We start from the raw sequence: 24,714 nt of genomic DNA, 5'->3' as shown, positions 1-24,714 counted from the left end.
GTCGTGGTCAAGGTCTTAATTTGGTCGGTTATAATTCATGACACATGGAGCTTTAAACTCATTACCAAGAGTTGACAGATTCCATCTTGATCAATCACTAATTCTACAAGTATTTAATCATACTCAATATCCTTTCAATCTATCGCCCTAGGGCCATAGGTGTCTAGTATCAAAGTACAATTAATAACTTGTCAATTACTATGATTATATCAGGTCAAAGGAAGTTCTTACATCACTTTCTTCTAGAGAATATCCCATTGACAGTTTATGGTAATTCTAACCATTGAGAATTATTCAATGAGTCGGTTCAATGATCATATCTCTATATGCATCATCTATCTATGTGATTTAGTTAATGAGATCAACTAATCTTTATCCTATAAAGATGATCACATAGATATTGATCTAACCGGATTATTAATGTCCAAATTAATAATCCTATGATCAAGAACAAAATTTAGATTAAATTATAAGAGACTTCACTCTCATTATCATGATCTCCATCACAATGTCAAGTCTGAAAATTTAATCAAGGACCTTATCAAATTAATCAAGCAATTAATAACAATGATAAAAGAATATCAAATGCCATATATATATTTTATATGAAATAACGTTCACAAAAAAATATGTTCAGATCATCAAATATGACATTGGATCTAGGGCATATCTAATATATCCCTAACACTAACACCAAGGATATATATAATAAGTATTTGCTTTCCACATTTACTTCGTTCATGGGCGCGTGTTGCAACGTCTGATTAATGGCTTTGAGTCCAAGATACAAATTCTTTAAAGCAAACTTTTTCATTCCAAAATGTCTTGTGGTTAATATGGTATAACTTTGGTGATGAAAGATTAAACAGATATTTACATAATATTGTGAGTGACAAATGAGATGGTTATTGTGATTGTTTCATTAGGAGATCAATATATTGGTAATTTGAAGGTTATATTCCAAGTACAATCGGAGATCTCATTACACTTCGTGCGTTGAACTTATCTCATAATAGCTTGGAAGGTCTTGAAATATTGAAGTCTGAAGACAGGCTATTCCAAGAAAATGTAAGTTATCGCTGCTATTCTTAACATTTCTATATATGACGACAACAAATGGATTATAATACTTGCTGGTGCTATTCCTCCTATCGTTCAGGTTCTCAGAGCGGGGAGCATGGAAGCAAGAGAAAATGCAGCAGCAACCATTTTCAGTTTGTCACTCGGCGATGAGAATAAAATATAGTAATAGGTTCAACGGGGGCCATACCAGCTCTCATAGATTTGCTCATGACAGGAAATACCAGAGGGAAGAAAGATTTTGCATCAGCATTGTTTAATTTGTGCATATAATATCAAGGATACAAGGAGTCAGGTTGTTCGGGCAGGGATTATACCAGCACTGCTAAAAATGCTGATGGGCTCTAACAAGAGCGAGCACAATACTGGTATTGATAGATCTCCTTAGGAGAGGTCGACCTCGTAATAAAGAGAGCGCAATTTCTATCTTCAATTACTTGTTTCTTTAATTCTTATTTGACCACGAAAATTACACGATATCTTTTTAGAGTGTGCCATAGAAAATAATCTCATTCTCATTGCTATATATATATATTGAGTTTAAGAGTGTGCCATAGAGTGGTTTGACCTTTTTCTTTTCTTTTTTGAATTACTCAACTACCAATTCAGTACATTTGACACGAGATATATAAACTAATGTAGAACAAGGCCTTGTGAGATATGGAGAAATGTACTTTATGTATCCTTTCAATTGCCTTTTTTGTGTTGTGGCATCTTCATTGAAGTAAAGTGTTACGACCCAATTTAGTGTCACGACCCAAAACTTATCCGGTTGTGATGATGCCTATCGTGAAATCAGACAAGCCTAAATCCAACATTTTTCCTTCATTACAGTAACAACATCTTTTGCATTTAACAACGGAAATGTTTAACATTTATAAGAGCCCATTTAAACACAAAGTTACCCAAAATACGACACAACTGTCTCAATAATTGGGGCGTCACTGAGTACATGAGCATCTAATAGTCGGACATAGTCCACAAATGTCTATAGAATTAAACTCAAAATACAGTAAGCTAAGGAAAAGAAGATCAAGGTCTGCGGACGTCGTGCAGCTACCTTGATAATCCCTGACTCCGATGTAGATAATCAACAGCCGTTGCCGTGCCAAAAAATGCCTGGATCTGCACACAAAGTACAGGGAGTAACGTGAGTACACCAACTCATTAAGTAACATGTCCAAACTATGGACCGAAGATAGTGACGAACTCAACCGATGCAAATAACATGAAATAGATGTTCGAAAACATTGAGATGCTCTTAAAACAGTTTAGGCAAGTTCATCACTGGAAGTAAAGCAAGTCGAACAGTTTATTGAAGTTAACTCTACTGTCACTACATGCCAATGCATATATTGAAAATGATGCACCATAGAATCAGCCTCAAATGCCCTCGCTCTCGATATCTCAACCATTCTGTACCGCATATGGCTCAACTGGCCCAGGGAAGATCCATCCCGAAATATACACACAATGCATGACCATAGGTCATCCAGTACCGAGGACCAAAGGCAGTTTAGCCCTACAGAGAAGATCCATCTCCAGGTAATAAGTACATCGGACAAGATCCATGTCCAGGGAAGATCCATCCCTCAATCATATCAACTGCGCTCACTGGGGGTGTGTTACAGACTCCGGAGGGGCTCCTACAGCCCAAGCGCTATCAAAATCATCAATATAACCGCTACGCCGTGCAACCCAATCCCATAACTGTCACTCACAAGCAGACACTCGGCCTCACTCAGTCATCAACCTCTCCAGTCTCACCACGGGCTCACAATGTCATGAAAATAACCCGGAAATGATATGATAAATCAATAAATTATTGAGATTGAGACATGATATAAAAATCATGAGCATGACTGAGTATGGAATAGTAAATGAAACTAGTGAGATGACAGCAAGAAAACGACCGCTAAGGGTCCAAACAATACCGGCACAAAGCCTAAACATGATGTCTAGCACGATTTACGGCTCAACTACTTTATCACATGATGAAGACATGGAGATCAACAAGATAGAGTCACTAAACGGTACCATGGAGTCACCCAGGCCAATACTCTCACGGTGCAAGCCCGCACGCCCGTCACTTGGCATGGGCGTCACCTTAATACCAATCACATAGCATATAATTTGGGTCTCGAACCCTCAGAACCAAGTTTGAAGACATTAATTACCTCAAACCGAGCAAAGTCCTACTTCGGGATGCCCTTGCCTCTTGATTCGGCCTTCGAACTTTCCAAATCTAGCCACAAGTAATACAACACAATCAATTTAGGCTAAGGGATCAAATCCACAAGAAAAGTATCAAATATAGGCCAAATCCCGAAATCCACTCAAACCCGACCCCCGGGTCCCATGTATCGAAATCCGACAAAAGTCACAAAACCCGAAACCCCATTCACTCACGAGTCTACCCATACGAAATTTATCAAAATCCGACATCATTTGGCCCCTCAAATCCCCCAAATTACATCCTCAAATTCTCAAGCCCTAATCTCAAAATTTTCACCTCAAGACCACACATTCTAGGTGGGGAAAACAATGGGGAATCAAGATTATTGATAAAAACGAGTACAAGAAGCTTACCTCAAGAATCCCCTTGAAAATCCTCTTCAAAATCGCCTAAGCCCTAGTTCAAAATATGGAAATAAGGCCTAATTCACGAACCCTCATTTTTAAACATTCTTCCCAGGTCTTTCGCACCTGTGGCCACATTTTCGCACCTGCAGAACCACTTTTGCGGTCAATTCTCCGCTTTTGCGGAAACCACTTAAGTCCCCAAGAGCCCGCACCTGCGCTCCAGGTTCCGCACCTACAGACGCGCACCTCCGCATCACCATCCACTTCTACGGATTTGCCCAAACGCTTCACTTCCGTATCTGCGACTCAGATTCGTACCTGCGGCCTCGCAGATGCGACCACTCCTACGCAGCTGCGGTTCCAGCTCAGGTATTCTATGTCCGTATCTATGGCTCTCCAAGCGCACCTGCGGTTCCCCCTCCGCAGGTGTGGAAAAACTCCAACAACAGCAGTTCAGCTGCATTCCCATATTCCAAACCTCCCGTTAGGCATCCGGAATCACCCCGAGCCCATCGGAACCTCAACTGACCATACCAATAAGTCATATATCAACATGCGAATTTAGTCGAGCCTTCGAATCACCCAAAACAACATCAAAACACCAAATTACCCTCGGTTTCAAGCCTAAGAACTTTTAAACTTCCAAATTCCGCAAAGGACGCCGAAACCTACAAAACTACGTCCGAATGACCTCAAATTTTACACACACGTCACAAATGACACCACAAACCTACTCCAACCTCCGGAAATCCATTCCGACCCCGATATCCAGCAAGTATTATAATCCATTACGTACTTGAATCATTGAAGTCTGACGATAGGCAATTCCAAGGACGTGCACGTTGTCGCTGCTATTCTTAACATTTCTATATATGACGACAACAAATGGATTATAATACTTGCTGGTGCTATTCCTCCTATCGTTCAGCTTCTCAGAGTGGGGAGCAGGGAAGCAATAGAAATTGCAGCAGCAACCATTTATACTTTGTCACTCGGCAATGAGAATAAAATATTAATAGGTGAATCAGGGGCCATACCAGCTCTCATAGATTTGCTTATGATAGGAAATACAAGATAAAGGAAAGATTCTGCATCAGCATTGTTTAATTTGTGCATATATCAAGGAAACAAGGAGTCGGGCTGTTCGGGCAGGGATTTGTAACGACCCAAATGGCCGTGTTGAGCAATTGCGTCTGGTTCGGTAGTTTGGGATCACGAGTAGCTTCATATTATGTGTATCGACTTGCGTGCGTAGTCCGGGCGTGAAATCGGAAAGCTTTTATGTGAAAATATAAAAAATATAGTAATTTCTAGAGTTAAAATTTGGTTTTTAGTTGACTTTGGTAAACATTTTTGGTAAATGGACCCAGATCTGTGTTCCGACGATCCTAGGAGGTCTGCAGTAAAATATAGGACTTGGACGTATGCCCGAAATTAAATTCCGAGGTCTCTAGCCTTAGAAAAATATTTTTTTGAAGAAAATTGTTGTGCTGGTTTTTAAAGGAAATAAAGAAATGAATTAATGTTTGAACTCATTGGTATCGGGCCCGTATTTTAGTTTCGGAGCCTGGTAAGAGTTTTTTATGATATTTAAGTCCTATCTATGAAATTTGGTGAGAATCGGAGTTGATTTGACGTGATTTAGACGACCGGTTAAAAAGTTAGAAAATCATGAGTTTTGAGGTTAAATTCATAAATTTTGATGTTATTTTGATGATTTAATCACACGATCAAGTCCGTATGATATTTTTAGACTTGTGTGCATGTTTGGTTTGGAGCCCTGAGGGCTTGGGTGAGTTTCGGATAGGTTTAGGCTATGTTGTGCTTGTTTTTGGATGTTTCATCGTTGTTTCTTCAAGCAAAAATAATAGAACATTGAGCAAATGAGATCCAAATTCAGTTTTTATTAATCAATTAGACGCATATCGAAATTACAAAGCCATAGGAAAAAGAATCATCGAATTTGGACATCGTATGAGGAAGTTATACTCATTTTCGTGTCGGGAAAAATTGCTGGTTTCTGGTGTGGTCGCAAAATCCGAACTTTTTCATCGCAATTGCGATGCCTAGTTCGCAAATGCGAATTTTTTGTCGCAAAAATGACTTCTGCCAGCCCTGCCTTGTTCGCAAATTGTGAAGGTTCGCAAATGCGACATATGAGGCCTATTAAGTGAGATTTTTGAAGGGATTTTCAACTATTTTCAATTTTCTCAAAACCCTAAATCTCCATAGGCGATTTTTCAAAGACCGAAATTTCTCCAAATCATTGGGTAAGTGTCTTTAATTAATTTCCAACTATATTTTGTGATTATATCTTAGATTTAACATCAAATTCATGAGAATCTAAAGGAAAATTTGGGGAAAATTGTGAAATCTTTCAAAAATGTAAAATGATGATTTGAAAGACCAAATGGTATCGGAATTAGATAAGTTTTTTATGGGTGAACTCTTAGCGGAATGGGTGTTCGTATTTTATAAATTTTGTCGGGTTCCGAGGTGCGGGCCCGGTGAGTTGACTTTTGTTGACTTTTTGCAAATTGTATGAGAATCATAGTTTTGTCAATTAAAATTGTTTTCTCTAGCATTGTTTAATGTATTCAAGTCATTTTTGGCTAGATTGAGTCGAGCATTGATGAATTGGTAAAGAAAAAACTAAATTGAGTATTAAATTGGCCGAATTGAGGTAAGTATCTTGCATAACCTTGTGTGGGGGACTTTCCCTTAGGATTTTAGTCTTCTATGCTAATTGTAGTCCGTGCATGCGAGGTGACGAGTGTGTGCTCGGAGTTATTTGTGAAAAATTTGCCTCTAGAGTTCTTAGGTCCTTATGTTCATTATGTGGAAAGTATCTCGTTATGATTGGGTTTCCTAATTGCTTAAATTGCCTCTATATGCTCCATATGACGTTGTTAGCTTTCCTCTAATTCTTACGTGTTACTTGACCCTTAATTGCCTTAGTTGAAGTGATTTCCTTCCTTATTGTTTTGATACTTCTTTATTGTGAGTTTCTCTATGACTTCATGCAAATAGGTTACATGTCCAATTATTGTGGTTACCGGTGTAGTTATCACGTGTTTATTATGTCTTGTTGTTTTGTTGAGGTTATCATACTTCTTGGCTTTTTCGTGACCCTTACTATGTACTTGTTGATTCCCTTGCCAGGATGTTATTGCTTATGATATTGTTTCTCTTACCGGAATATTGTTAGTTATACTATTGTTCCCTTGCTGGGATGTTATTTCTTATGATATTGTTTTTCTTACCGGGATATTGTTGTTATACTATTGTTCCCTTGCCCAGATTCTTCTGTGATTAATGTTGATTTGTATATTGGGATCGGGTTGCATGCCGCAATAATATTATATGGGATCGGGTTACACGTCGCAATAATATTTTATGGGATCGGGTTGCACGCCGCAACAAGAAGGAATAAAAGTGAATATTGATTGCATGGTAAGGATTGAGAGTTAAAGCACGAAGGGTGATGCCGTGCACTTTGTGCTGCTGTGTTTATTTGTTGTTATCAATTCAAGTGTTTAAATTGTTCAGATTCCTTTATTTGTTGTGATCCTTTGTGTGTGTGTGTGTGTGTGTGTGTGTGTGTGTATATATATATATATATATATATATATATATATATATATATATATATATATATATATATATATATATATATATATATATATATATTCCAATACTTCAAACTTCAATAACTGTTACACCTTTAATTCAATTAGTTTCTCAATTATATCCCCTTAAATCGTCTGAGTTTGTATTTTTCTTAAAAAAGAATTTCTACTAAGTTTTAAGTTATTAACTCCCATGTTGAAGGTAATAATCCATTCGATGTTGTATTTTAACTGAAAAGGGTACTTTCTTTACTCAAATGATTTCAAAAGAAATAACTTTATCTTTTCTCGCTGGCTTTCCTAATTAGTTTAGAAATTGTAATTTACTTATATTAGGTAAATGAGACTTCTTGAACATCTTGAGTGCATTTGTATGGACATTATATATTATATAGCATGTGGATTTTGTTGTTAAAAGTGACATGGAAAACACGGGGGCACATGGTGCCATGTGTGCTGAAGGTTCGGAAATTGAGATTATGATATGAGAAACCGAGGATTGAGATGGTCGGGATTGTGTATTAGACATGATGTGATTGATTGAGTTGGCATTGCCTTCTTTAATTGAATAAACTTGTGTCTGTTCCTGTTATGTCAGTGTTGATTTACTTGGTTATCTGATTTACTTGGATATCGTTCGTTACTACCCGTGTTCTCTCTTTATTGTTCCTACTATTTGTATTTTGATTTCTCTCTGCTGTTGATATTACTTCGTTATCTTTATCTCGATATTTTATTACCATATTCTGTTCATTTCATTTGACCAGTAGGTGTCTTGACTGTTCCTCGTCACTAACCCATCGAGGTTAGTCTTGATACTTACTGGGCACCGCCGTGGTGTGCTCATACTATACTTCTGTACATGAAAATGTACAGATCCAGGTATTGATCGATAGTAGTTGTGCAATTCGTTGCAGTGGAGACTCATGGTAACCTGTTGCTGTGTTCGCATGCCTCGGAGTCACCTTCGTTTGTATTTATGTTCCATTGATTTCTTCTTGTTCTGGAACAGTGTCGTATTTAATTTGTATAACTACTATTAGAAAGGCTTATGACTTGTACCAACAGTTTTGGAAATTGTGATTTATTGAGAGTTATTTAATTTGAAGTCAGTAAATGTTAATTTACCTAGTTTATAGACTAGGTGCCATCACGACTTCTTCGAAAGAATTTTGGGTCGTGACAGGATTATACCAGCACTACGAAAAATGTTGATGCTGATGGATTCAAGAAGTTGCATGGTCGATGATGCTTTGACCATTCTTTCGGTCCTAGCTAGCCAACTGCCAAGAAGCTAAGGCGGCTATAACAAGAGCTAGCACAATATTGATATTGATAGATCTCCTAATAAGGACAGGTCTGGCGACTTCCATCTTACTCTCCTTGTGCAATTGTAGGCTTGGCGAAATTATACCTCTTTCAGAGCTCACTAAAAGTGGCAGCAACTTCATTGCTGGAGTACCTAAGAAAGTCTTAGCATCTCTAACAGGTGTTGTAGCGCAGTTATTAGATACTCAATTACTTATTTCCTTAATTCTTATCAGACCATGAAAATTACACGATATCTTTTTAGAGAGTGATCTACAAAAACAAGCATGAGAACAATCTCATTCTCATTGCTTTATATATATCTAATTTATTGAGTTTAAGAGTGTGCCATAGAGTGGCTTGACCTTATCCTTTTTCTTTTCTTTTTTGAATTACTCAACTACGAGTTCATTAGATTTGATGCGAGATATATAAACTAACTAGTTAACTTACCCGTGCTTCGCACGGTTGTCAAAGAAAATTAAAATAAGGTTAATAATATATTATTATTAAAATTTTATAATTTAAAAACTTATCTTTGTACAAAGAATTTGCTTAAAAGAGAGAAATATAATTGTTTAACCAAAAATCTGAGTCTTTGGTCAAAGCTAAAAAGAAATTCGGGTTACTGATAATCAGGAGACGAAAATAAAATACTTTTGAGAATGATGGTAAAATAGCAAATAATTTTGTATTTCAATGAGTTCCCAATAGTATTCTATGTCCTTACAAATGATGATACTTCTTCCTTTTATAGGTAATTCTAGGTAAAGGAATGAAGCTTCAGCTTTAATGGTATAATTATGAGTAATAAATGATATTAAATAAGCCGTTATACAATCATTCCTATTAAATATCAATTTTCTAACATATCAGGTATTTAATAATGAATTTGGACTCCTTTCTGTCATCAGATCTTTGTCTTTAATGCCTTCTAATCTGTTGGCTGTAAATGACTTGAATTGGTACGAGACTCGTATCTGCACTTCGTCTCGTGCCTATTTAAATTCCTCTTCCCGTGGTTGTCTCCATCCGTGCCTCTTAGTCAATTGTTGCGCTTTGACCATTTAACCAAACCACGTGTCATGCCACGTCATCTTTAATATAAACTCAGTTTTTTCCCAATACAGATAGTCCCCCCACTTTCCATTTATTTATCAATTAAATAATTGGGAAGTGGATCTTCATAAAAAAGGAATTTTCGCCACAATTAATGCTTATGATAGTATTAACGCCTCAGTAGTCTTTTACCTTTAATGTTCCGCCTATGTGTCATTTTCTGATTGATTCTGCTATTTACATCCTTTTTTAAGACTTCTTCATTCTCACTATTCACGAAGTGATAGTTGCCTTTATTATAGGTTTTCCATCATTACACTTCTAAGTTTGACGGTTCCCATTATATACATAACTTTTTCTTCCTTTGTCTTCTTCACAAATCTTCAGCAAACACTTTCTTCTTTATTTCTACTTTCTTTCGACCAATGTCTTCTTCAAACCCTAACCGTAAAAACGTTCCAATTCTAGACCAATTCCCCAATGCCCCTGTTAGACACAGAAGAGGCGGAGGAGGTAGGCTTCGAACAGGGTTAGAATCTACTCGAGGCGGCTCCTCTGGTTCTTCTTCAAGGAGTTCTATCCCAAAGGCCCCCTCTTCTAGAAGTAGAGAAATTTTTGATTCTTCTCAAGAACCCTCAGTTGATGAGATAGTTCCCAGCGATTTGTCTTTTGAAAGTGACAAAACGTCTCTTCAAAAGCAAATTGCAAATTTGGAAAAAGCCGATACTTACCCTACAATAGTAACCGAGCTTACAATCCCCACCATAAGAAAAGATTGTAACTGGAAGGACAGTCTTCGAATGTCAATTCCTTCCCCAAATCAGAGAATTTCCTCCTTTAGAAGTGAGTATTCTTTTGTTTATACTTACCCCTTCACTTTAGGTTTTAATCCTCCGATTGACCCAGTTATTCTTGATTTTTGCTGTTTCTTTACAATTTGTTTGGCTCAAATCGGTCCACTAGTGTGGAGAACAGTGGCTTGTTTGAGATACTTATCCTCCAAAGCCAATGTCAATTTCACCTTCTCTCACCTCATTCATTTATACCACCCTAACTTAATATGCCATGGGGTTTTTACCTTAACTGCAAGGAGCAAAAAAGTTCTGGTAAATCCTGAAGATGACAAAGATCATGGATGGTATATCCGTTACGTTGCTGTTCGTACGGTGGACTTGATTGGCGAAACAAATACTCCCTTCCCTGAGAAGTGGAATTTTGAACGTAGGTTTCCTTTTATTTACCGTACCTACTTTTGAGAATTTCAAAAGAAATTTGTTTTTAACCTCGTCTCTTCTTGGTTTTTTGTAGCAACCATGGGAGATGTGGAACCTATTCCCAACTTCCGTGGTTGGGTAGACTCACTTTTGAAGATTGCTTCTAGGGAGCAAAGAACTTGGAAATCAATTTCTTCCTTACATGGCTGGAAGGTCAAAACACATGGTATGCCCCTTTTTATATGTTTTTTTTATATGTTAAGCATTTTTTCCTCAATTTTGATCATGTATATCTATCCTTTAATCAGGATTTGGCGTTAGAGGAATGACGGCTGAAGTAGCTATGGCCATTCGCATGTCTGCGAATGCTGCTCTTGATTTGGATAAGGCTCGAGCCTTGCTGCCAAAAAGGAAAGCTATAAAAGAAAGTTCTGAAGAAGAGGATGGTACCTCCCTAATTACCAGGCCAAGGGTCAGGAGGCGAATAATCATTGATGATGAAATTGAAGACACTCCTGCTCGAACCTCCACCACCGAGCCTGTTTTGATTCATTCTGACGAGGACACCGAACCAAGAGATAATAATGAATCAATTCAGCATCTTTTTGATAGTGGTTTCAGGAGTGGCGAGCTCGGCCCTGTTTTTGATGAAGCTCCTCTTTCCTCATTAGTTCCTATTTTCTCCATTCCACTGCCAACCGTAAGTATTTCTTTACCAGTTTTGACGACTTCCGTTCTTTTGCCAATTTCTACTGCTCCTATGTCCGTTCCTGTGTTGGTTTCTACATCTTCTCCTTCCATTCCTGTTTCTGCATCTTCTCCTTCCATTCCTTCCATTGCTCTTCTTCCCTCTGTTCATCATACAGAGACGGGTTTTAGCAGTGAAAGTATGACTATGAGAAGTGTTACTCTGGAAGTTCCTGCCAACCATAGCCTCTTGAGAAAGACTGGTAGAGCCGATGTTAGGCTTGAGCCCCTAATTGGAGATATTGAGAAGAAGAAGATGGAGAGCCATAGTTGCTTGACTCTGATGAATGACATAGTTCATTCTACTTTGAAGGTATTTTCCCTCTTCTTACCAACAAGTTTTTATTATTATCTTCAATCCCTCATTTCTATGAGTTGTCTCTGTAGGCTAACCTTATTGGTACGGAATTAATGGGAAGAATTTCCCTTCTGGAAAGAAAAGCCCGTGAGTCTGAAAAAACTGTCCACGAGGCCGAAGAAATAGCCAGGGGAGCCCAGCTTGAAGCAGCCAATTGGAAAGAACAGTTTGAGAATGCTCAAGGGACCATAGAGGAGTTGCAAGAAAATAAAAACCCCATGGAGCAGCAAAACCGTGGTTTAACTTCTGAACTGGAAACTGCCAAGGCTTCTTCAAGCCAATTTAAAAGAGACAAAGAGCTTTTGGAATGCTCTTTGTCAGAACAATTATCAAAGGCTAGTGAAGAAGTTAGGGAGCTGAAGGCACTTTTGGCTAAGAAAGAAGAGTATGCAGGAGAGTTATTGCAAAGCTTGACTCAAGCTCAAGCTGACTTACAGACCTCCTCTGACGAGATTCATGCCTTGAAGAGTTCTCATGCCTCTCTTGAAGCTTCCCTTGATTCCCATTTAGCTGAGCACCAAATCTTGAAAAACGATCTTGCTATGTGGGAAAAGGAATATGGGCTTCTGGAGGAGAACTTCAACATAGAAGTGAGTTGGGCTTTCCTAAAATCTCGCCGTGATGCTTTAATGGAAGCTGCTCAGGAAGGCTTTGACTTGCAGTCTAAACTGGCCAAAGTCGTAGATACCATCGAGAAAAGTCAACAATCTACTGATACTCCTTCTCCTGTACTTGAAGCTCCTGGAACGGAAGAACTTTTAAATGAAGAAGTGGCTACTGCAGCAATTGGGGTTGCAATTCCTGCTCCCGAGGGTGAAACTTCTGATGTTCCAAACCCTTCAGTGACTAGCTGAAAATGAAATTGCTGTAAGGGATCTTTTGATGAAGTCCCCAGTTATCATAATGGGGCATTTGTATAAAATAAATATTTTGTTGACTAAGTTTGTACTTAGTTTTTTTTATATTAATAAGTTTTATCGGTACTTCTGTATATTCTATTCTTGCCTATTTATCTAGGACTTATGGAATAGCTTAGCACTTTTATCCTTTTAAAATGCTTTATGATTCTTCTCATGGATTACCAACATGAGGCTTATAAAAGAGGGCCCTTTTATTTTATCGACACTTAATGAAGAAGACGTCTCAACTTCATAATGGTATTATAATACGATGAAAGAAATAGGAATACACACGTTTTGTATGAAATAACTTTGGCAAGTTTTTATTCATAAACTTTAACAAGTGTTTGACTATTACATGTATTACAATACATCTAAAACTTTCTCGTAACTGTTTTTCTTGTAACAGATTTGTACATAACATAGAATAAACAAGGTTTTTCTTCATAACCTGTTTCAGTACATAGTCATGACCCTATCTTTATATATTAAGAAGGGTTTGAGAGGTAACTTTGTTTATGAGTTTTGAGAGATGACTCTGTTATCCTCATGAATGCTGAAGACTTCGTAATTTTTACTCAACACTTGTCTCTTTGTGGACGACTTTTGTTCGATATTCGTATCTGCATTTCTACATGTATCTGTGTACAATATTGTAGTCCCCCAAGTGTTTGAGCGGTGAAGTGTGAAGCCTCGAGCACTTGTTTATTTCTTTTACTTTGGCCCTTTTTCCTGAAACAGAAAGATATACGGGACTCGAAGGTGCGATTATAGATGAAGACTGCCTAACTCGTGTGTATTTCCATCAGATTAATTGTAACCCTGGGCTAGGAATTTCAGAATACTCCATTTTGCCTTGCAGGTTGTGACTCATCATTTGGCACGAGTTAGGGTATTTTGCCTAGCATCTAAAATCGTTAGTAAAATATTAATAATCCAAGAGAGAAATTTTAACATGGTGATACCTGACCGTAGCTACTTTCTCAAAAGTAATATCTTTTTAAGTGGACGACATTCCAATGTGAGGGTAAGACTTTACCGTCCATTGTCTCCAACTGGTATGCTCCTTTTCCCGCAATGTCACGGACTTTGTACGGTCCTTCCCATGTTGGACTTAGCTTTCCTGAGTTGGCAGCCTTTGCAGATTGGAACACCTTTTTAAGCACGAAGTCCCCAATTTTGAAAAATCTGAGGCGTGCTTTCCTATTGTAATATAGTTCAATTACTTGCTTTTGTGCTGCCATCCTTATCAATGCAGCTTCTATTCTTCCTTCAAGTAAATCAAGGTTGACCCGCATCTCTTCATCATTAGATTCCTCCGTTGAGTGATCGTACCGTGTGCTTGGCTCACCTATTTCAACTGGAATTAAGGCTTCCGCACCATAAACCATTGAAAATGGTGTTTCTCCAGTGCGTGTTTTGGTCGTTGTACGATAAGCCCATAATACTCCAGGTAACACCTCAGGCCAATTACCTTTTGAATCTTGTAACCTCTTCTTCAAGTTGTTGATAATGACTTTGTTAGTAGATTCTGCTTGTCCATTACCTACTGGATGGTATGGCGTAGACGTTATCCTTTTGATCTGCCAACTTCGAAGAAATTCTGTGATTTGAGCTCCAATGAATTGTGGTCCATTGTCACACACGATCTCCTTTGGTGCTCCAAAGCGGCATATTATATTTCGCCATATGAAGTCTTTAACTTCCTTCTCTCGTACCTGTTTAAATTCCCCTGCTTCTACCCATTTAGTGAAATAATCTGTAAGTACAAGTAGAAACTTTACCTGACCTTTTGCTTGTGGAAGTGGACCTACGATATCCATTCCCCATTTTATAAAAGGGCCACGGGGCTATAATAGGATGTAGTAACTCAGCTGGTCTGTGCATATTGTTGTCGTACCTTTGACATTTATCACATTTGGACACGAAACTGGTTGCTTCTTCTTCCATCTGAGGCCAATAATATCCTGTGTGAATTAATTTTCTTACCAGTGACCGTCCCCCTGCGTGATTCCCACAATGTCCTTCGTGCACTTCTCTCATCACATATTCTGTTTGAGAGGGTCCGAGACACCTTGCTAGTGGTCCACCGAACATCTTTCGATAAAGATTTCTTTGATATAAACAATATCGAGCAGCTTTTTTGTGAAGCGCGTGAGCCTTTCCTTTGTCATTAGGCACGGTACCGTGCTGTAAAAAGGCAACAATTTCGTTTCTCCAATCCCATGTTAAATGATTAAAATTTACCTCGTTTTTATCAGATTCGAGAACGGAATGAAATAAATGTATGACTGAAGCATTTGTATCATTTGCTACGTCTGCTGCAGATGCGATATTTGCTAAAGCATCTGCCTCTGCATTCTCATCTCTTGGGATCTGCACTACTTTCCAAGTTTGAAATTGCTTTATTAACTCCCGTACCTTTGCGAGGTATTCTTGCATTCGTGTCTCTCTGGCTGTATAAGTCCCCAGCATTTGATTAACCACGAGTTGAGAATCACTCTTGATTATAATCTGTGTTATGCCGAGTTCTCGTGCCAATTCTAAACCTGTAATTACAGCCTCATACTCTACTTCATTGTTAGTTATAGAATGACATTTTATAGCCTGTCTAATAGTCTCACCCGCAGGTGGTACGAGGACTATTCCTAGGCTTGCCCCTTTTACATTAGATGAACCATCAGTGAATAAAACCCAAGTCCCCGAGTTTGCACCATTAAAAACTAGTAATTCTTTTTCTGCTTCTAAATGCATCCCCTGGCTAAAATCAGCCACGAAATCAGCTAGTACTTGAGACTTTATAGCGGTCCTAGGTTGATAAACAACTTCATATTCACTTAGTTCTATATCTCATTTTTCTAATCTTCCTGAAAGTTCGTGTTTATGCAAAATATTTCGAAGCAGAAAAGCAGTAACTACATTAATGGGATGACATTGAAAATAAGGTCTTAATTTTCTAGATGCCATGATCAAAGCTAATGCTAATTTTTCTAGCTGTGGGTATCGTGTCTTAGCTTCCAATAAGGACTTACTTACATAATAAATAGGAGATTGTTTACCTTGGTCCTCACGGACTAAAACAACACTCACCGCGACTTCAGATACGGCCAGATAGATGAGAAGTTTTTCCCCCACCTTTGGTTTTGCCAACAATGGTGGTTTTGACAAATAAGCTTTCAAATTTCTAAGGGCTTGTTGACAATCTTCATTCCATTCAAAATGATCTTGCTTTTTGAGTGCAGAGAAAAACTTAAAACACCTTTCTGAGGATTTGGAAATAAATCTCCCCAAAGCTGTAATTCTTCCCGTTAATCTTTGTACTTCCTTTTTATTAGTAAGGATATCAAGGATTTCTTCTATTGCTTTGATCTGAGAAGGATTCACTTCAATACCACGGTTAGAAACAAGAAAACCCAAAAACTTACCTGATGCAACTCCAAATGCACATTTTTCTGGGTTGAGTTTCATATTAAATTTTCGCAAAATTTCAAATGTAACAGATAGATGAGAAATATGATCATGAGATCGCTGGGTTTTGACGAGCATATCGTCTATATATACCTCCATTGTTTTACCTAAATGTTCTTGGAACATTTTGGTGACCAACCTTTGATAGGTTGCCCCAGCATTTTTGAGACCAAAGGGCATTACTTTATAACAGTAAGTCCTTCTGTCTGTGATGAAAGAAGTTTTTTCTTCATCACCAGGATCCATTTTAATTTGATTATATCCCGAGTATGTATCTAAAAAACTTAAAAGTTCATGACCTGCGGTTGCATCAATTAGTTGGTCTATATGCGGTAAGGGAAAGGAATCTTTTGGACAGGCTTTATTTAAATCGGTATAATCCACACAAATACGCCACTTACCATTTTTCTTGGGTACGTCCACCGTGTTAGCTAACCAATTAGGATACTTTACCTCACGGATCGATCCGATTTTTAATAATTTTTGGACCTCATCCTGAATCACCTGGTTCTTGAAAGCACCTTGCTTTCTTTTCTTTTGCTTTATTGGTGTGAAAGAAGGGTCCTCATTGAGTTTGTGAGTCATCACATCCAGTGGTATCCCTGTCATATCAGCGTGGGACCAAGCAAAGCAGTCTAAGTTAGCTTTTAAAAATTCGATTATCATACCTCGCATGTTTAAGCTTAAATTGGCCTCGACATAAACCTTCCGTTCAGGCCATTGCTTAAATAACATCACTGCCTCAAGCTCTTCAACTGTCGTTTTGATGCTTTCATTTTCTTCAGGTTCCTGAATTGTGTCAGGCCTTGAGTCCAAATCTGTCTTTTCTTGTTCAGCTGAAGTTTGATCTTTTTTACCTTCAGCTGTTTCCTGTAATTGCTATTTTTCTTTATTTACGGTGCTCGTACTTGTTACAGCGTTGACACTTCTAGCCATCTGCTGATTCCCACGAATTTGGCAAATTCCCCATGGTGATGGGAATTTAATAACCTGATGTAGAGTTGATGGGACAACATCCATATCGTGTATCCATGGTCTTCCCATGATCATATTGTAGGTCATTTCCATATCAACTACCTGAAATTTAGTTTCTTTAACAACACCCGTAGCAAAAGTTGTTAGAATTACCTCTCCTTTTGTTACTACACTTGAATTATCGAAGCCTGACAAGGTGTGCGCCTTGGGTATCATTTTGTCTTCAGCTTGCATTTCACGTAACACCCTTAGTAATATAATATTTACAGAACTCCCTGGATCAATCAAAACTCGTTTTACATTAGTATCATGTACAAGTAAAGATATTACCAGTGCGTCATTATGTGGAGTTGTCACTCCTTCGGTATCTGCGTCATCGAACGAAATACTTTCATGTTCTAGGACCTGCCACACCCGTTTCCCGTGTGTAATTGTTACCTTGGAAACCTTGTTGGAGGATGTGTAGGTTATGCCGTGAATATCTTCTCCCCCTCTTATGACATTCACTGTCCTCTTGGGTAAAGGAGGTTGTGGTGGCTCTTGCCTGTTTTTCATATAAGCTTGTTTCCCTTTCTCGCTAAATAACTCAGTGAGGTACCCTTGCTTCAATAGATGATCCACTTCACTCTGCAAGAATCTACATTCTGAAGTTTTGTGCCTGTGATCATTGTGGAATTCGCACCAATGATCTGGATTGCGTCTATTTGGATTTGACCGCATCTCTTTTGGCCACCGTACCTTATCTCCCATGCTTCTTAAAACAGCTACGAGCTCGGAGGTAGAGACATTAAAATTATATCCGCCGAATCGTGCCTTTAAACTTCTGTCATCATCTCGTGATTCTTGTCTGTTCCGATCATTTCTGAACTTTGAAGAAGAGCCAGAATCCCTGTTCCTCGATTTTTTATCATATTGCTGGCTATCTTGTTTCGACCGTGGGTCTTTTCCTGCAGGTCCTATATATGGATCGTACCTGTTTTTACCTGATCTTTTTTCGGTTTCTGATCTTCGGGGACCGCCCCTTTCTTCATGATGAAACTTAGGTACGGTATCTTCTTCAATTCGCAGCTTCGTACTATACCTGTTGTAAACATCATTCCACGTGGTTGCAGGAAATTCTCGAAGGCTTTCTTTGAGTCGTCTCGTGGCTTCAGAACTTTTGTCATTTAAATTACTTGCAAAGGCTATTGCAGCCCAATTGTCAGGCACACGAGGTAGAGTCATTCTTTCACGCTGGAATCTATCAACAAAGTTTCTAAGCAGCTCTGAATCCCCTTGTTTGATTTTGAAAATATCTTCTATTCTTTTCTCAACCTTTTGTGCTCCCGAATGTGCTTTAATAAAAGAATCTGCAAGCTCAGCAAAAGAATTAATAGAATTTTCAGATAAAAGAGAATACTAGGTTAATGCACCCTTGGTGAGTGTTTCTCCAAATTTCTTGACCAGTACTGATTCAATTTCTTGTTTGGTCAAGTCGTTGCCTTTCACGCTGTTGTAAATGCAGTCACGTGGTCACGTGGGTCTGTAGTACCATCATATTTCGGGATGTCGGGTATTTTAAACTTTTTCGGAATTGGAAGGGGAGCAGCACTTGGCTTCCATTGTTGTTGTGAGTATTTTTCCATGTCTACTCCTTTTATTACAGGCGGAACTCCAGGGACTTGTTCAATACGCTCATTTTGTTCCTTAATCTGTTTCTGCAAGGTTAGTACTAAATTTTGCAAATATGAATTATTTGAATTACCTGGTCCCCCTTCCTGTGGTTCACTGGGGGTTGCTCCGTTTTCATAATTATCAAGACCAGAACGGGGATTCTCCAATGTATTATTATTAGGAGTTGGTGTGGGTGGTGCAGCAGGCAATCGACTAACAAGTGCTTGAAGAGCTTTGCCGACCTGTGCATCAATTAGCTTTTGTAAAGCTTCAGTTGTAACTCCTTCAAAGTGTTCAGATTGTTCTTGTTGATCAGCACGGGATTCAGTAACAGGAGTGCCTTCACGAGATTGACGTGGTGAATCTGGAGGAGAGGGAACCACGTCATCTTGAATTTGATGTATTTGATTCTCATGGTTTCCCAATGTGTTATTACTGAATTTGTCGGTGTTGTTGTTTGACATGGTGACGACAATGGACAAGATATAGCTTAAAAGAAAAGATTATCAGATTCCCGGTAACCGAACCAATTTGTTTAACCAAAAATCTGAGTCTTTGGTCAAAGCTAAAAAGAAATTCGGGTTACTGATAATCAGGAGACAAAAATAAAATACTTTTGAGAATGATGGTAAAATAGCAAATAATTTTGTATTTCAATGAGTTCCCAATAGTATTTCGTGTCCTTACAAATGATGATACTTCTTCCTTTTATAGGTAATTCTAGGTAAAGGAATGAAGCCTCAGCTTTAATGGTATAATTATGAGTAATAAATGATATTAAATAAGCCGTTATACAATCATTCCTATTAAATACCAATTTTCTAACGTATCAGGTATTTAATAATGAATTTGGACTCCTTTCTGTCATTAGATCTTTGTCTTTAATGCCTTCTAATCCGTTGGCTGTAAATGACTTGAATTGGTACGAGACTCGTATCTGCACTTCGTCTCGTGCCTATTTAAATTCCTCTTCCCGTGGCTGTCTCCATCCGTGCCTCTTAGTCAATTGTTACGCTTTTACCATTTAACCAAACCACATGTCATGCCACGTCATCTTTAATATAAACTCAGTTTTTTCCCAATACAATAATCTGTAAACCCGTAGTCTTGGAATATCCCGTGCAGTAGAAATTTCAAAGTAAACCTTAAGATTAATTAAAATATATTGTTATATCTTGATATTCTCGTACAAATAAATAATTTTTCATTTTGTCAAAACTTTGAACAATGACAATAAATGGTAGAAGAAAAATTGCAAAATTCAATCCAATTATTTGTAAGTGATTAGTTAACATATTAAAATTTTGTAACAGCAAAGTAAGTTTGATCAAATGTATTCTATATGTCAAGAACATTCAAATTATCGAAAAATGGTTCATTTTTTCTTTTATCATCTTATCATGAAAAACTATAAATAAATCCACGTTAACAATTGAATTGATGGCTCATATACCTCAAAACCAAAACAAAAATAGAATATAAAGAAAGAAGAATTTCTTCCACAGAAGAGAAGGCATGAAAATGAAGTCAAATTACCAAAGAAACATACTGTAAGAAACTGCAAATGTGATACTATATGTTATGTACGATCACAACTAAAACAACTGCAATACATATGTAATTACTTGTTAGCTAAATCCCATAAACTAATATATATATATATAAAATTGAAAAGCAAAAAGAAAGTATAAAATATTTAGTTATCTTGTAGATCCAATTGCAAGCACAAAAGAATTTTTCTTTGCTGTGTATATGATTTGTGCTTTGCTTTATGAAGTCGAAAGAGGGGTGGAAGATGAGAATTCTTGATACGGTTCCGTTAGTTATGATTTAGGAAAAATAATTGTTGTAACTTAAATTGCTATCATCATACTCATAATTACAATAGTTGCATTGCTATTTCATTGTTGAACTATTACAATTCTTTAAGAAAGGAAGGCAATCGTAGCATTATTTTTTTTAAATGTTGGACCGTTACATTATTTTATGAAAGGAAGAAAATACACATTTGATAGAAAATTGAGAGTGAATAGGTCCAAAAAAACAGAAAATAAGAGAAAATGACAGATAATTGACATAAAAGATAAACCTCTTTTCAAGCATAAGAGATAAGTTACTGAGAAAATTATTACCCTGCGAGCCTTCAATCATGCCTATTAACCCTACATATACGATTATATTATGCGCCGTTATTTCACTCAATTTCTCTCTTAATAATCACAAATTCTGTCAATAATAAGCAAGCAATCGAAATGACCTCTTGCCACACCTTTTGATTATAAGGAAGGAGAAGAGAGAACCAAAATATTTAGAGTTATTAGTGGGGGGGGGGGGATTTTTAAGAAAGGAGAATTTTTTGTTGTTGGTTGTACATCTTTATTGAGGGGGAAAAAAGTGCAAAGTCGAATAACCTTGAAAATCGCAAGCAAAATGGTATGGAAATTACTGAAGTCTGCCGCAACACCTGCATCCGTTTCTTATGTAAGTCTTCTTTTCGCTGGTTAACTCAGTACAACCATATGAACATTTATTTCTAATTATAAAAAATAAATAATAGTAATAGGACACAAATTCTGAAAAAGAAAAGAAGTGTTAGAGAAATAAAAGACACGGAACAAACTTTTATGTAACCTAATAATTATTAAGCAAAACAAAAATAAAACCTAACAATTAATAATTAAAGCTTTCACAATACCAATAAATGGGACCATTAATCCATCAAGATGATTGGTCTTTTTGTACTTGGTCCAAATTTTCAAAGTCTAAAACCAAATAAGATATCGGAAGAAAAGTAAACACAAGAGTGAAGCAATATGGTACCAGAAAAAATAAGTTATAATATTTCGTTTCATATATAGATCCAAGAATTTGTAAAATAGCAAGCCAGTTGAAGAAATTGCAATCTCAAGCTGTAGAGATAAAATTAGGATACACAGTTACTCATTTTATTTTGTCATTACTAAAAGGAACAGAATCCTATAAAATATTAATATTACAAAGTAAAGATAAATACGAGAAGTGGTACCTGAAATCTGTGCAGACAGACGATCACAGCAAGATAAAAAGAATTTAATGAGAGAGAAGAACCACTTTTCTATGACATAATCAGAGAAAAAGTTATATAGGTACTACAAAAATGTAACCTTCGGGGAAAGAAGAGAAAGAGTAGGAAATGTAATTAAGAGAATTTTATTAGAGAAAGAAATGGTTTTAGTCTCCTAAATTCCATGAAATTGGAGAAAAAAAAGGAGAAAATATCAAAAAAAAAAAAAAGGAGAAAATAGATAAATATATCTCTTGGCCAACGAGAGGTGCCAAGTCAGCATTCTTTTTCCAAACTTTATATATGTATATAGATGTAGAGAACATGGCATTTTGATATATGCATAAATGTACTTTATGTGTCCTTTTCAATTGCCTTTTTGGTGTTGTGACATCTTCATTGAATTAACAAGTCGACTGACATTGCAAGAACTTATGCTGAAATCTGTATAACAACTAGTACTAATTTTTGGCTATAATGATCTTTATTTTCCCTTTCTTAAACATATCAATGACAAATGGCATGGAATGTTATGCTATAGTACTGGTCTGAGAATGTCTCATCCAACAAAAGTACTCCTTATTAAAAGAAAGAAAAATTACCAAGAGAATAGAGAAGAAAAAGAAAAGTTAATGCCCATATATTCAGACCATTTTTTTCATCTGAATCTCATTTGTGGCGGTCTCTATAGTCGTCATCAAAAGTAATGCTACATATCCCTAAAATTTGTTTTGTGGTGCATTTGTATACTATTAGTGTCTTAGTGATGATCACAACCGCTGCAAAAGATAATAAAAATTAATAATAATTCTAGAGAAGCGGACGCACATTCACAACTAGGAGTGCTCATAAAAACCCGAAAAATCGAACCAAACCGAAAACCAAACCAAATCGACCAAAAAAACCGATAGTTTTTAGGTTTGGTTTTAAATTTTAAAAACCGATCAAATTTGGTTTGGTTTTGGTTTTAATAAAAAAAATTACCAAAAAAATCGAACCAAACCGGCTAATAAAAGTAGCTATTTAAATTTATTATTACACCTATATATATGTATACTTTTATATAAAGTTTCTAAAATTTTATAGTACATCTTAGTCACTTGTATTTTTAGTCTTGTTCTTTGCTATTACAATAATTTATTTCTTTGCTTTTAAATTCTAGTTTGATTGGCAGTTTTCTTTTGCTAATTACAAGAATTTATTTCATGTAAAAATAATCGATTTTTAATTGAGTACTTAAACTATTCATCACTATTAGATTTATTTATTATCAATATATCTTGGTAAATGATATATTTCTCAAACAACAATTGATCTGATAGTGTTACATTGAAAATGTAGTCGCCGGAATATGTGTTTGGTAGTGTATGTCTCATATTTAAGAAAAAACCCGATAAATAACCGAAAAATCGAAAAGCCGACAAAAACCGAATCGATAAAAAACTGACTTAATTGGTTTGGTTTAGTTCCAATGTTTGAAAAACAGACTTACTTGGTTTGATTTCTTTTTAGGGGAAAACCGACCCAAATCGAACACCCCTATTCACATCCAAGCCTTAGTGGAAAACATTCACAAAATTATATGTAAAACAAATTAAAATTAAAATAGTTTGGATAAGGAAAATAGTTTCTTACGTGAAAAGTAATACTTTAAAGAATAATCTAGTCACTTTCATGTTTATAAATGTTAGAACACAAGATGTTTTGGTGACCGTATTAGTGGCGACGTCTACCGTCGCCAACAAATGTTGTGCTTTATGTCGCCATTGTAATAGCGACCACTATTTCAGTGACAACCTTCCGTGGCGAGACATTTCAGTACTTCAATATCAATTGGCTAAGTTGAAACACCTAATCTTGAGACATTTTGGTACTATCTCCTCTTGGTGTTTGATTCCTTTCCGCATTTCTTCTTTGAGCTTATATAAAGTTTGGTGACGCAACTATGTTTTTTGTTACCTAAATTATAAAAAATTATTATGTTAGATTACGATTTCACTTACACAATTTAAAATTTTGAAATTTGTCATGACTCAATTTATCATTTGGTGAGTTGTCGTGATGACACCTAGTCTCTACGACTAGGTAAGCCTAACACTTCGCTGAAATGAGATAAAAACTTGAACATAAACTTCTAATAGTAAAATATATCTAATAAACAACTAAATGCCACTCGTCATATACAATCATCACCTTTGAAATGCACCAAACAATTTCCAAAACCCAGAAACCCACAAGTCACAAGCTACAAAAAAGTCTTAACTGTTCTATATATTACTTTTACAGAAAGAGGAAAAAATGAACATAGGAGGATAGATGGGGACTCCGAGGATTTGCGGGCGCGGGCAGACGTACCTTGAAGTCTCTAATTAGCAGCAACGACTGCAACTAATGATGAGGCTGGTACGATGAACTTGGATCTGCACACGAAATATATGTGCAGGGAATGGCATGAGTACACCACAACGGTACCCAATAAGTGCCAAGCCTAACCTCGATCGAGTAGTGACGAGATCAAGTCAGGACCCTACTGGTATAAATATAATGAAATAAGGAAGAATGAAATATCATAGTAAAAGGAAATACGAAAATCTAACAGGAATAAAATTAATGAAAGACAACATCTCAAAACACAATGATAACAACAGGGGATCTCTGGGGATATCGTCCCGTAGTCCCAAACATAAATGTGCTGGGA

At 36.9% G+C, this 24,714-nt stretch overlaps 1 pseudogene; it reads left to right on the top strand.

Annotated features, from left to right (window-relative positions):
- The first annotated feature begins 200 nt into the window (after positions 1–200).
- LOC142172782 (U-box domain-containing protein 1-like) overlaps positions 201–24,714 on the top strand; it is a 175,313-nt pseudogene continuing 150,799 nt past the window's right edge.

Source organism: Nicotiana tabacum, chromosome 18 (genome assembly GCF_000715075.1).
Source record: "Nicotiana tabacum cultivar K326 chromosome 18, ASM71507v2, whole genome shotgun sequence".
Classification (NCBI taxonomy): Eukaryota; Viridiplantae; Streptophyta; class Magnoliopsida; order Solanales; family Solanaceae; genus Nicotiana; species Nicotiana tabacum.
This window is presented reverse-complemented; position numbering and strand designations above follow the sequence as displayed.